The sequence below is a fragment of the Nanorana parkeri genome, unplaced genomic scaffold, assembly GCF_000935625.1.
Source record: "Nanorana parkeri isolate BGI_ZX_2015 unplaced genomic scaffold, ASM93562v1 scaffold578, whole genome shotgun sequence".
Taxonomy (NCBI): domain Eukaryota; kingdom Metazoa; phylum Chordata; class Amphibia; order Anura; family Dicroglossidae; genus Nanorana; species Nanorana parkeri.
This window is the reverse complement of record NW_017306846.1, coordinates 532,595-543,850: the sequence shown is the minus strand read 5'-3', so window position 1 is coordinate 543,850 and position 11,256 is coordinate 532,595.

Genomic DNA, 11,256 nt, shown 5'->3' with positions numbered 1-11,256 from the left:
TATATATATATACTTTTCTGGCTTTATTACAATAAGTATGGCCATGACCTAATATATTTGAACCTGAAATTGTAAAATAAAGGTTGATTATGAAGTGGCCCTACACTCAACTTGTGGATACAAATGTAGCCTATGATCAAAAACTACTAAAAAAATCTGTATTTCTATATTGATGTTCCATAAGTTCTATCCTACTTTTGATAACCATATTGAACTAGAAGTTTGTAAGCTTACTTACTGAAGATGCCAATAAGATCAACTTCCTCAGTGCATTGATACAATTTCACTCAGCCCTGTGAATATGCGCTTCAAATTACCGTCTGAACTTCACACAATGTAACATCATCATTGCTTGCTGGAAGCAATGTATCCAGGGATATGTAGTCTTGAGAAATTAAGATTGCATCACATCAAGCAGCAGGGAAAGAAACGCAAAGCACACTGGGAATCCAGGAAGTCGTTGAAATATTAGGGCAGACGGAAGGCAGTATTATTAAAAATGACTCTAGTATGTATCCTTATTACAATGCTGATGTTAAAACAGGAGAGTAGGTGCTGGGACTTTAGAACTTCTTTAAGCTGGACAGCACTGTACTAGGCAATACCAATGCTGGAGCCCAAAAGGGGAAGAAGATTGTTTAAAGGTGGTAGGAACCTGACTGGGTTCTCTAGGCAATACCAACACTGGAGCACAAGAGGGGGATACAGTTATACTCATACTTGAACCATATTTAGACCGAGGTTCCCATACAAAAGTTAGAAAAATAATCTGTAGCTTGACTATTCACTTAATTCATAACCCTGTAAGTACTTGTAATTCATGACAGAGCCAAAACCCAAGTTTCACATGAAAATCTTTAAAAAATACTTAATTTTCATCCCTAGGTGTGGCGGTAATTAAAGTTTTATGCTAAAACATTAATTATCGCTGTTCCGTCATCCTATCGTATCAAAAGGCAGATAATAGCTCCCTTTGTGTTTTAATATTTCTATTTAATAAAGAGACCGCCTTAAGCGAAATAAGATAATCATTTTGGGTATGAGTAGCAATCCTTCTTTATCCTTTTGATCAGCCCTATAAACTGATACACATACAGTATATTGATTTAAAAAGGATTAGAAGAGGTAATATTCCCCAGAAAGATGCAAATGGCCTATTGTGTAAACCACTCAAAAAGGCTCCATTAATTAAAGCCTTTGGCATTGGCAACTACAGTGTTAACGCCTCCTGGACTCTACCAGCACTGTTCCTTCAATTATTCCTCAAATATAATATAAGCTATTTGGTTCAATACACTAATTTAGCTCTGATTCCCTGAGAGTTCTCAGAAGGCATTTGGGCTGTAAAAGTGAAATTGCTGTGTCTGGTAATGACACAGTACTCCACCATGTCAAGTAAATGACAGCAGCAATATTGCTCTATAAAGACCACTGGCTGTCATGCGCATGCAGAGTAGGTCAGCTCTATAATACACTTTAGTGGGATATATAGGGAAACATTCATGTACACAAATGTGCACGGTAATGTTGTCCCAACGAGCACAAATACATGTCCGAACCACATTCCTCACACACCCAAGTACCTCTGGTACATGAAGGCAATGTTTGCTAGGGGGTTTAATGGCATGTCCTTTTGTACATCCAGCAGTGAAGAGGGTAATGGGGCCAGAGAATTTGAACTAAAGCATAGACAGACTTCAGCCTTTTCCAACTCCCACCCACTATCTCCAGACGCAACCATCACCTGCCCATCTTCCTTCCCAAATTACTGCAACTGCCCTCTAACCACCCACACATCCAGCATCTGAACACAAGTTTGGCCAGGCCCCTGCCACTGCAACTCCTCTCATATGATCTAGTGGAAACAGCCGCCTTCTAGGCTTGTGCGGTCCCACAGTGGCAGATACCCAAGCACCATTATACATTTTTACATTTAATTATGTTATTTTTTTAGCTGTTTTAATGATTTTATTTATTTACTTATATTGCTCCTTTTTATTTTATTTTATTATTTTTTTAGAAGGCTATCACTGTCCTCTACAACCACATGGAGCAAAACACTTCCCATTTGCAAGACCATACTGTCACCATCAGGGTATACCACCAATACCTTGTCAAGCAAACATAGACAAGGATGGCATATGTCAATCACTGCACACTAGATGAATCTTAGGGCCGGCTGGAAAGGTTGAAGCAAGGGAGACACCACTGCCAAAATGTGCTGCCACTGGCCAATTTTGTACCTAACAAAACCTAGGGGTTGTAGCTCTAATTTTTTAGAAAAGTTGAATATATGGCAATAGGGAGTTGTGTGGAATGTAGGTTGATGGTTTGAGGTGTTTTTAGTATGCCCTGTTTTACTTTATTTGTAATATTATCTATTCAATGGATGCAGTGGGGTGCTACAAAAAAAGACAGCCAGCAACAAGTGAGTTCTGCACTCTAATCACCCCAAACTAAAAGAAGCCAGGGCATTACTATGTCACGGCTCATCTCGCACGCATCCTTGACTGGTGTCGACACTCCGCTCAAAAACCTTGGATTGCTCTCGAACAAAGTATCTCCCCCATTCCCCTCCATACACTCCCTTGGTGCCCTTAGGTACCTCCCTCAATCCGAACACACCCGACAATAGGTCAGGCTTGGAAAATAGCCAGAAAGGTATTCGACTCCCGATTGATCTCCCCGTCCCCCTCGCCGCTTCTCCCGGTGGTAGGCTCTCCAGACTTTGTCCCGGGCCTACAAGACCTGGGATTTATCAAACTGCATGACCAGGGGCACACAAGGGCTCTTCACTTTCTTTGCGGCCGGGATTGGCCCTCCATATCAACGATGTCCACAGACCCGATATTGTCCCCCTTAGGATTTTGGCGGAACCGCCAGCTGACTCACTTTCTGGCATCGCTTCCGCCACCGATAGACCTGGCCCGACCCCTCACGAGCTTTGAGAAAGAATGTTGCAACACCGGTGAACTGTCAAAATCACTCTCGCTTTGCTACCAGCTACTGTTAACACCTGACTATGAGTCATCCCTACCGTTCATCGAGGGATGGGAGAAAGAACTGGAAATTTCCTTCTCGTCATATGAAAAAAAGAGACTAATATTGCTCTCCTTGAAGTCGTCCATTAACAGTAGATATCAGGAGTTGGGATATAAAATTCTTACCAGGTGGTATCGCACCCCCGAGAGGCTGCAGGCGATTTTCACTGAGACGACCGCTGCTTGCTGGCGCTGTGGCTCCTCCCCGGCAGGCATGTTGCATGTCTTTTGGTCGTGCCCAAAACTGCAATCATTCTGGGCCCAAGTACACACAATCACTCAAAAATTCACTGACAACCAGATTCCCATGACACCTTCATTCTTTCTATTACATCACAACACTCACTCCCTGAAGGGTTACAGAAAGTCGGTCATTATCCACCTGATTAATGCTGCACGGGCATGCATACCGACCATGTGGAAAAAAGCTCCACCGCCGACGTTGCAACTCTGGCTTAGCAAGATTCGAGACATTAGACACATGGAAGACCTTACCAGTTCCATCAAGGGGACTGGGACACAGTTTAGTACTACCTGGTTTTGGTGGGATGAATTTACCTCTACACAAGAATATCTAGATCTATTGGTCTGAGACTCCCAGATGGCCAGGATACTTGGCCTCCCCCCCAGTACTTTACAGTGCAGGGTTCCTCCAGCACCAACACACCCCGCCCGCCCCCCGCTTGCTTTCCCCCTTGCCTTTTTTCCCTCTACTACTCCTATAACTCACCGACCACTGTATGTCGATAATTACCTACTCAATGGACACAACACCTGATAACTTACAACAGATTGTTTACCCAAGCAAAATCATGGAGCAACGGTCTGCGCATCAACTTCAGGGGAGGCGGCACCTAAGGGAAGGGGTAGGACCCTCTCCTTTCGTAGCGGTCTCTGTAGATGATTAGTAACATAATGCACACTCGCATGACTTTCCCAGGGTTTGATAGTAACATTGGACCACGGGCTGCTCTGTTGTCTAGAAGGATTTTATGTTGACATATATCTCTCAGGGTTGTTGCAGTTTACAATATTCTGTATTGTTATATAGTATATATGATCGGTGGCTGCGTCCACTGCTTTTATGATGGGAGTTATATCCCCGGTTTAATACCAACATGTACCTTTATGTTTGAAAAATTTTCAAATAAAGAATTTATTCAAAAAAAAAAAAAAAGAAGCCAGGGCCAAATCATGTAAAAAGATATTAAATTCACTTTGAATTCAGGTTCAACCAAAGTCTAATCCCTACTGACCATCAATGTAAGAGGTCACTTCACCACTGATTACCAATGTAAAAGGGAGCTTTTCTACTGACCACCAATGTAAGGATACACTTTTCTACTGACCACCAATGTAAGGAGACACTTTTCTACTGACCACCAATGTAAGGAGACACTTTTCTGGTCACTTCACCACTGATCAGAAATGTAAGGGGAACTTCATTACTGACCACCAATGTAAGGGGACATTCTATACTGACCACTAATGTGAAGGGGCACTTCACCACTGACCATCATTGTAATTGGGCTTTTCCCCATTGAGCACCAATGGAAGGTGGCTGGCTACCAAACATCAGCAGTATAATGGTATGTTTCATCACTGGGCACTGTAAGAGGGCGCTTTACTACCAACCAATAATGTAAGGGGGGTCTTTACCACTAACCATCAATGTAAAGATATACGTCTCCACTGATCACCAATGTAAGGGGGTCATTCAGGAATGTCCTCCGAAGGGGGCATATTCCAGACATACTGCTGACTAGTGCACTCTGTAAGCCTTCCTGCATATTAGATTCTACTGACCACTGCACCATCTGGGTTTTTTCTGGACAATATTATTATTTGTTTAATTTCTTGATTATTACTGAAAATATGTTTTCAAAAGTAATCTACTCGTTATGATGAATTTGTCAGTTCTAATAATCCCATTGTATGTAGGATTAGGAAATACATAATAAAATCTAAATTGAAAATATCCCTTTATTAGACAGTCCTCCTTTAATATATTGTCTCTTAAGGTAATGCAAATCCTGGGATAAGCAGTAATCTGGTCCCCCTTTTTTTTTGGATGAAAAGTCTGGTGTATCTCTACACATATAGCTAATGAAACTGATTATAATGCAAGATAATATTTGATGAAAAAAATTCTGCCTACATTTTAATTTAATAAGACTTGGCTAAGCATGCCGTTCAAACATTACTGGATATAAAGTGTCTATACCCAGACTGGTGCAGCTTTCTTTTGATATCTGTTATTTCAGAAGTAAATAGGACCTTGTGTTTTCTAATAAAGAGGCTTATTCTATATTTTCCAGCCTTGTTAATCCCATTTTAATAAACTGGTAAATAAGAATGCCCACGTTAATGGTGTTTTAGCAAATATTTTCCATTTACTGTTACAAACCACAAAAACAATCCATTGGTTCAGTTCAATAGTCAGCAGTGAAGGAAAAGGTGTCACCCAACAGTGACTGTAATTGCTCACTACTACTCCTTTACCACTACTTCAGCTCCAGTCAAAACTTGTTTATACATTTGAACAGTCAGGAAGAATAAAAACTTTCTGTGGCTTTTTATTACTGTGTCCACGTTCAAGGCCAAAAGTAGGAGAGGCCCCCTCACTAGATGGGGGGAGCGTTTTGGTGTGGGAGCTTCTACTGCCTCTGTGTCATCTTCTGCGCTGTGTGGTATCTGGCTGTCAAACTGACAGCCCAGCCCTGCAGATCCACTATTAGGAGAACAACTCTGTATGGCAGCTAGACTCGCTTTACATTCATCTATTTATGATGCAACTGTAAATTTTAATTGTAAATTGTAAATTTTATTAACTCCCTCACTCCTTTCTTCTATCAACCATTTAAAAGAGAAACGGTTCGCAAAAAAAAAAGCACTTTGAATGAGCCATAAGCTACCAAAATTTATAGATGAAATAGCAAAATTTGGTTACCATAATGAAAACCTGGCTCATTATGACTAAGTCACGCTGGTTTAACTATGTTGCAGAACATGCTCCATCCCATCTGGTTTTTCCATGGACCACAAGGCTAACCCCAGGGCCAGGTGGCAACCACTGTTACTTCTGCCTCCAGCACTAACCTGCCCACTGTACTTGCAGATGCGCAAGCAACATCTGTTTTTGTAGAGGAGCGCACTTTGGCATCTTCACCCTGGGTGCCAGAGGACCTTGTCTAAGCATTATCCCTGTTTTTGCTATATCTCCTGGCTTTCTCTTCTTTGATGTAAGACACAATAACATGAGGGAAACAGTTTATTACTTTTATGATGATTTATTACTGACTATGTCCCCATGTAGGTGATTTCCCCTCACTTTTTGGCTTGGTGACAAGAATTGGACAGAACAGTTAGAGAAGGTAAATCTTCACTATGGTGACACAGACAGCTCTTAAACCTGACAGAAATGTCCCTTCTCTATCCCAAACTTATGGAAGTGGTACATTTTGTCCAAGGCCCAGGGCTGTAGATTGGCACCAAACCATAACATTTTAAAATGTGCTCATTTTATTCCCTATTTTAGGCCACCTAAACCAAACCAGCAAACATTTGTAGCTGGCAGCATGAAACTTCCTTTCCTGCCATGGTTGTTTACCACAACCCTTTTTCGTTTTCCTCCCACCACTGACAACTTTGACCTCTACAGTATTGCCCCAACCAGAGCTGTTGCTCCCTTCCCTCTCCCATAATCAATCCATAATCAGACCATCATGGCCCCTCACCACTACTCATGTGACCCTATACTGTCTGTCCTACCCCCACTGTAGTGTCAATCACCTTCTATCTCACCTGTACCGTACCATCTTGCCATGGTGGTACACCACAACCATGTTGTCTTGCCAAGCTCTCTATTTTCTCCCTCCACCAGTGTTCTTAGAACATGTCTGTTTCACATTAATGGCATCACCTTCAAAGCCACTCACCAGTACTCCATTGAATGTCTTTCCCCAGCTTTTCTCTACACTACTGCCCTGTCAACTCATCTGTACATCCCTCCCCTTGTAACTACATCCCATGTGTCATACTAAGCACAACTCTGGCCTAACCAACTTACCTCCCCACCACTGACACAGATGTTTGATGGGGGTGAGATACTTTATCCTACCGCTGACACCAATGAAATGCTGAGGGAGGGAAGATGCATCCCACAATTGACACCAGTGCAGGGGAAAGGGCATTTACCCCATCACTGATACCAAAGCTGAGAGTCCAACCAACAACATTGTTGAGGAGCGGTTATCCCACCACTAACAATAGCAATGAGATGGAAGTTGTCCCAACACAAACACCAATGGTGATTGGGGAGGGGTGATTTATCCCACCTCCAGCACAATTGTTTAAGAGGGTTATCCCACCACTAATACCAATGTTGAGGGGTAAGTGGTCCCACCACTAACACCAATGCTGAGTGTGGAGGGAAAATTATTTCACCACTGACACCAATGCTAAGGGGGAGGGTTGATTTGTCCCACCATTGCTGGGGAAGATTTATCCCACCTATGCCACTGCTGCACAAAAAGGTTATCCCACCACTGACACCAATACTGGGGAGCAGGGAATGTTTGTCCCGACACCAATGCTAAGGGGTGAGATGAGAATTTATCCCATTTCTGATAACAATGTTGAGGGGGGATTTGTCATATTCAGTGTTTATGCAACCATTTTTCCCCACACTTTACCTCCGTTTTTAAGAGGATTTTCTTTTTTTAGATCCTGAAGTTTGACGGTATGTACTCTGAATTGTTCTCCTACATTATCACCCCGTCACACACTCTTGCTAAAATTAAACAGCATGAGTGCTTTGAAAACCAGACAGTGGCAATTTTGTGCAGAGGGCACAGACAAAAATACTCAATCAGTGTGGTTGTATATGTCCATGCTAAAATCATTTAGCAAAACCAAATGGCTTGATCTTCCAACTGCTGTCTTACATTTACAGGTACGATTATCCTCTAAAATGTACTTATGTCAGTAATCTAAAGAGTGGTTGGAACTGCACTAATAAACAGAATAATTAATCTTGTATTTGGTAGAATAATATTGTCCTCATTAATCTTTTAATTAGAATTTTGAATAAAAGGGATTAGTGAAAGCAATACCTGAGCCTGAAACAGAGGTTCCTCTGTATGGTGAGACATACTGATAGCATAGTACAGTGTAATCCCAGGGTGACCGCCAGATCCCACTGCAGTATGTTGCATATATATACTGCCCAGACAGACTCAGATATACAGTATAAGATCTTCAGGTGAGGTGAAGGCACATGCGAACATGAGGCTTTTGATGGTGCTCAGTGTCTGCTATGGCATTTGTTTCTATTTCGCACACTCAGGTAAGATGTCATAGGGTTTTATGTACTTCTTTACAGCTAAGGATATATTAAATCCATAAATACATTAGTGTATCTCTAAGTTTGGATAGAGTAGGAAGTGGCTACAACAAGACACAGACACCCAAAAAAAAAATCTCATTGAAGTTTTGACTGTAGATATATCTCAATATGACTCAGATGTACAGTGACAGCTGGTTGGATGATTAGACTGTAAGAGGACCAGGAGTTTGTGGCACCTGTTAGCCCTACTCACACTTGAGCGGAACATCTATGATCCTTTACTGGCTCTTTTTTGAGCATTTGTACAGGCATTTGTTAAAATAGTTTTTAGCTAGTGGAAATTTACTAGGCAAGAAAAAGCATAAAAAAATGCAAGTTTTGATGGTGATTCCATTGTCCATCAAATCTACTGAGGCCAAAACACGTAACTTTGCCCTAAAAGAAGCTTTTACTCATTTTGAGTGATGAGTTTCAAGCTTCAAACGACACTATGCTCAAGTGTGAACAGGAATCATTGATTTAAATGGGTATCCTAGTGTCAAGCATTGAATCGCCTCTAGTGAACCTTCAAATCACTTACATGTGAATGGGGCCTTTGATCAGTAAAAATGGGTTTTGCTGCCAAGGTTATTAGAAGACAATAGATGTATGTTTTTCCCAGAAAAAGGGTGGCAACCTTAAAGTGACACTAAACTCAGGAATTCAATCTTAAAAATGCATTCAAGTACCTTAACTACCAACAAAAATGTATCTTATTTCTGTACCACTCGGCAGACGGCTGCAGATCCTCAAATCATCTCTGAATTGGTGCTGTCACTGTCCTTCCTTCTGGAGGGTGGCTACGTGTGTTCCCCATGGTCCCTGTGTGTGTTGTAAAGTAGTCACCACTCCAAGCTCGCTCCTGTGATGGACTACAATCTGAATACAAATTAATAAACTAAAAGTGATTCTGTAGTTCATCACAGAAGCAAAAGTGTCTACTTTACAACACACACAGGCTTAATGGGGAACAAATGTAGCCACCCTCCAGAAGGAAGGAAAGTGTCAGCACCAATTCAGAGATTATTTGAGGATCTACAGCCTAGTGATACACAAATACGATACATTTTTGATAGCAGTTAAGGTGTTTGAATACATTTTTAAGATTTAACTCCATTTTCGTGTCACTTTAAGGACCAATCATAATGACCAGTTTAATTCACCATTACTTGTAAACACAATAAAGCTTAAAGCACATCGAAAGTCAAAATATTTTGTCGTTTTGGAGAAAGTAGAGAAAGGTTAACACCCCGTTGTTTTGTTTTTTTGTCATCTGTGTTCCATCGGTCTGTGCAAAATTTGTTGTTATAGAGAAGATGAGGAAAGTGGCACGGCCAATAATAGATATAATGTTATAACAGAGATAATGTATAACTCAATTTCCAGAATTATAAATAATCTAAGTATTATCCTTCGTCGTGATAGCATTTTTGAAAAAGTCAGGAGCTTCTGATTTCTTGGCCATAGTAGGAAAGAAGCAAGTTGGAGACGGACCCTGTTCTGCTGGAAAATGCAGCCTTGAGGAAGATGAAGATTTTGACCAAAATTTAAGGGTATGTTACGTTATAAATATACATTCTTTGTATACCTGTAGAGTAACAAACTCAGGGTTAAAGTATATATTCAATATGAATCGTATGGCATTTGTTGTGTTATCAGTCATAGCATATAGAGTTATACTGATTGGGTCTGGGTCAAAATGGCTAATAGTAAATAATATTACAGACTGCACCCCTGTCCTCCTCCCATCTATGGGCAGCCTGTATCAACCCCAATTAACATTTCAAGGAACACCAGAGAATCACATTAAGTATTTCAGATAAAACTTTGTGGTTTATTCAGATACACATATATATGCACATTGGCAGCGTGTAGGTTGCCTGTTGTAGCCCTTAAAAGCTACATTTATTCTAAGAGAAATCAGGTCCACTGTTCTACCGATCTCTTTTACTGCAGAATGCTTTTGCTATAATTCTAATGTCAATTTATAGGGGGAGCTCATTTATCAGAAAAAAGGATTTTCAATTTAACTGAAGTAAGATTAATTAAAAAATTGCTTTCAGGCTAATCACTGCGCTCAAACATCAAATCCCTCTGGGCAACTGGGGCCTTCTGCCAATGATAATAAAGGCAGCTTTTGAAAACTAAGTGCAATAAAGTATGAAAGAGTTGCCCATACTAATCAAGTAGCTGAACGCAATGCAGATAATAAAAGATCACTATTTAATCCAGTTATGTTTTTCTTTGCAAAAAAAAACACATTTTATAAATAGTATTAGTTTTCTGAAGCAACCTGTATGGTAGGACTGACTGAGGACTTGGAGAGTATGGGGCCCTCAGAATAAGCTACCCAGGCTAAAATTCTGTCCATCTATCACTAGGCAGGCATGAAGAGCAAACTGAGCAAAGTGATGACCTCATGAGCGTGGGCATGGCATGCCTCATCATAATCCAATTAGCAGGCTGTGGGGAAAAGGAGGTCGGTGACCAAGCTGTAGACTTTAAGTGCGTTAAAGAGAGCATGGTCCAAAACCTGGTGTGGTGTCTGGCAGAAGTATCTGGATCACAAAATTGGTTAAGCAGAATTATGAAGCCTTAGCTATATGAGGCAATTTACATGTACAGGCAGGGGCGTATCTGCCGCGAGGCAAACCCTCCAGAAGGAAGGAAAGGCAGATTCGCTGAGGGCGGCGATGCTGCCTTGCCTAGGGCAAAGCTGCACATCCCCCCCCCCCCCCGGGCCTCCCCCGCCGATTCCCGTAGATGGCATTACCCACCTCTGTATAGTGCGCTCTCGCCACCAGCGCCAGCACCACCACACACAGCAGC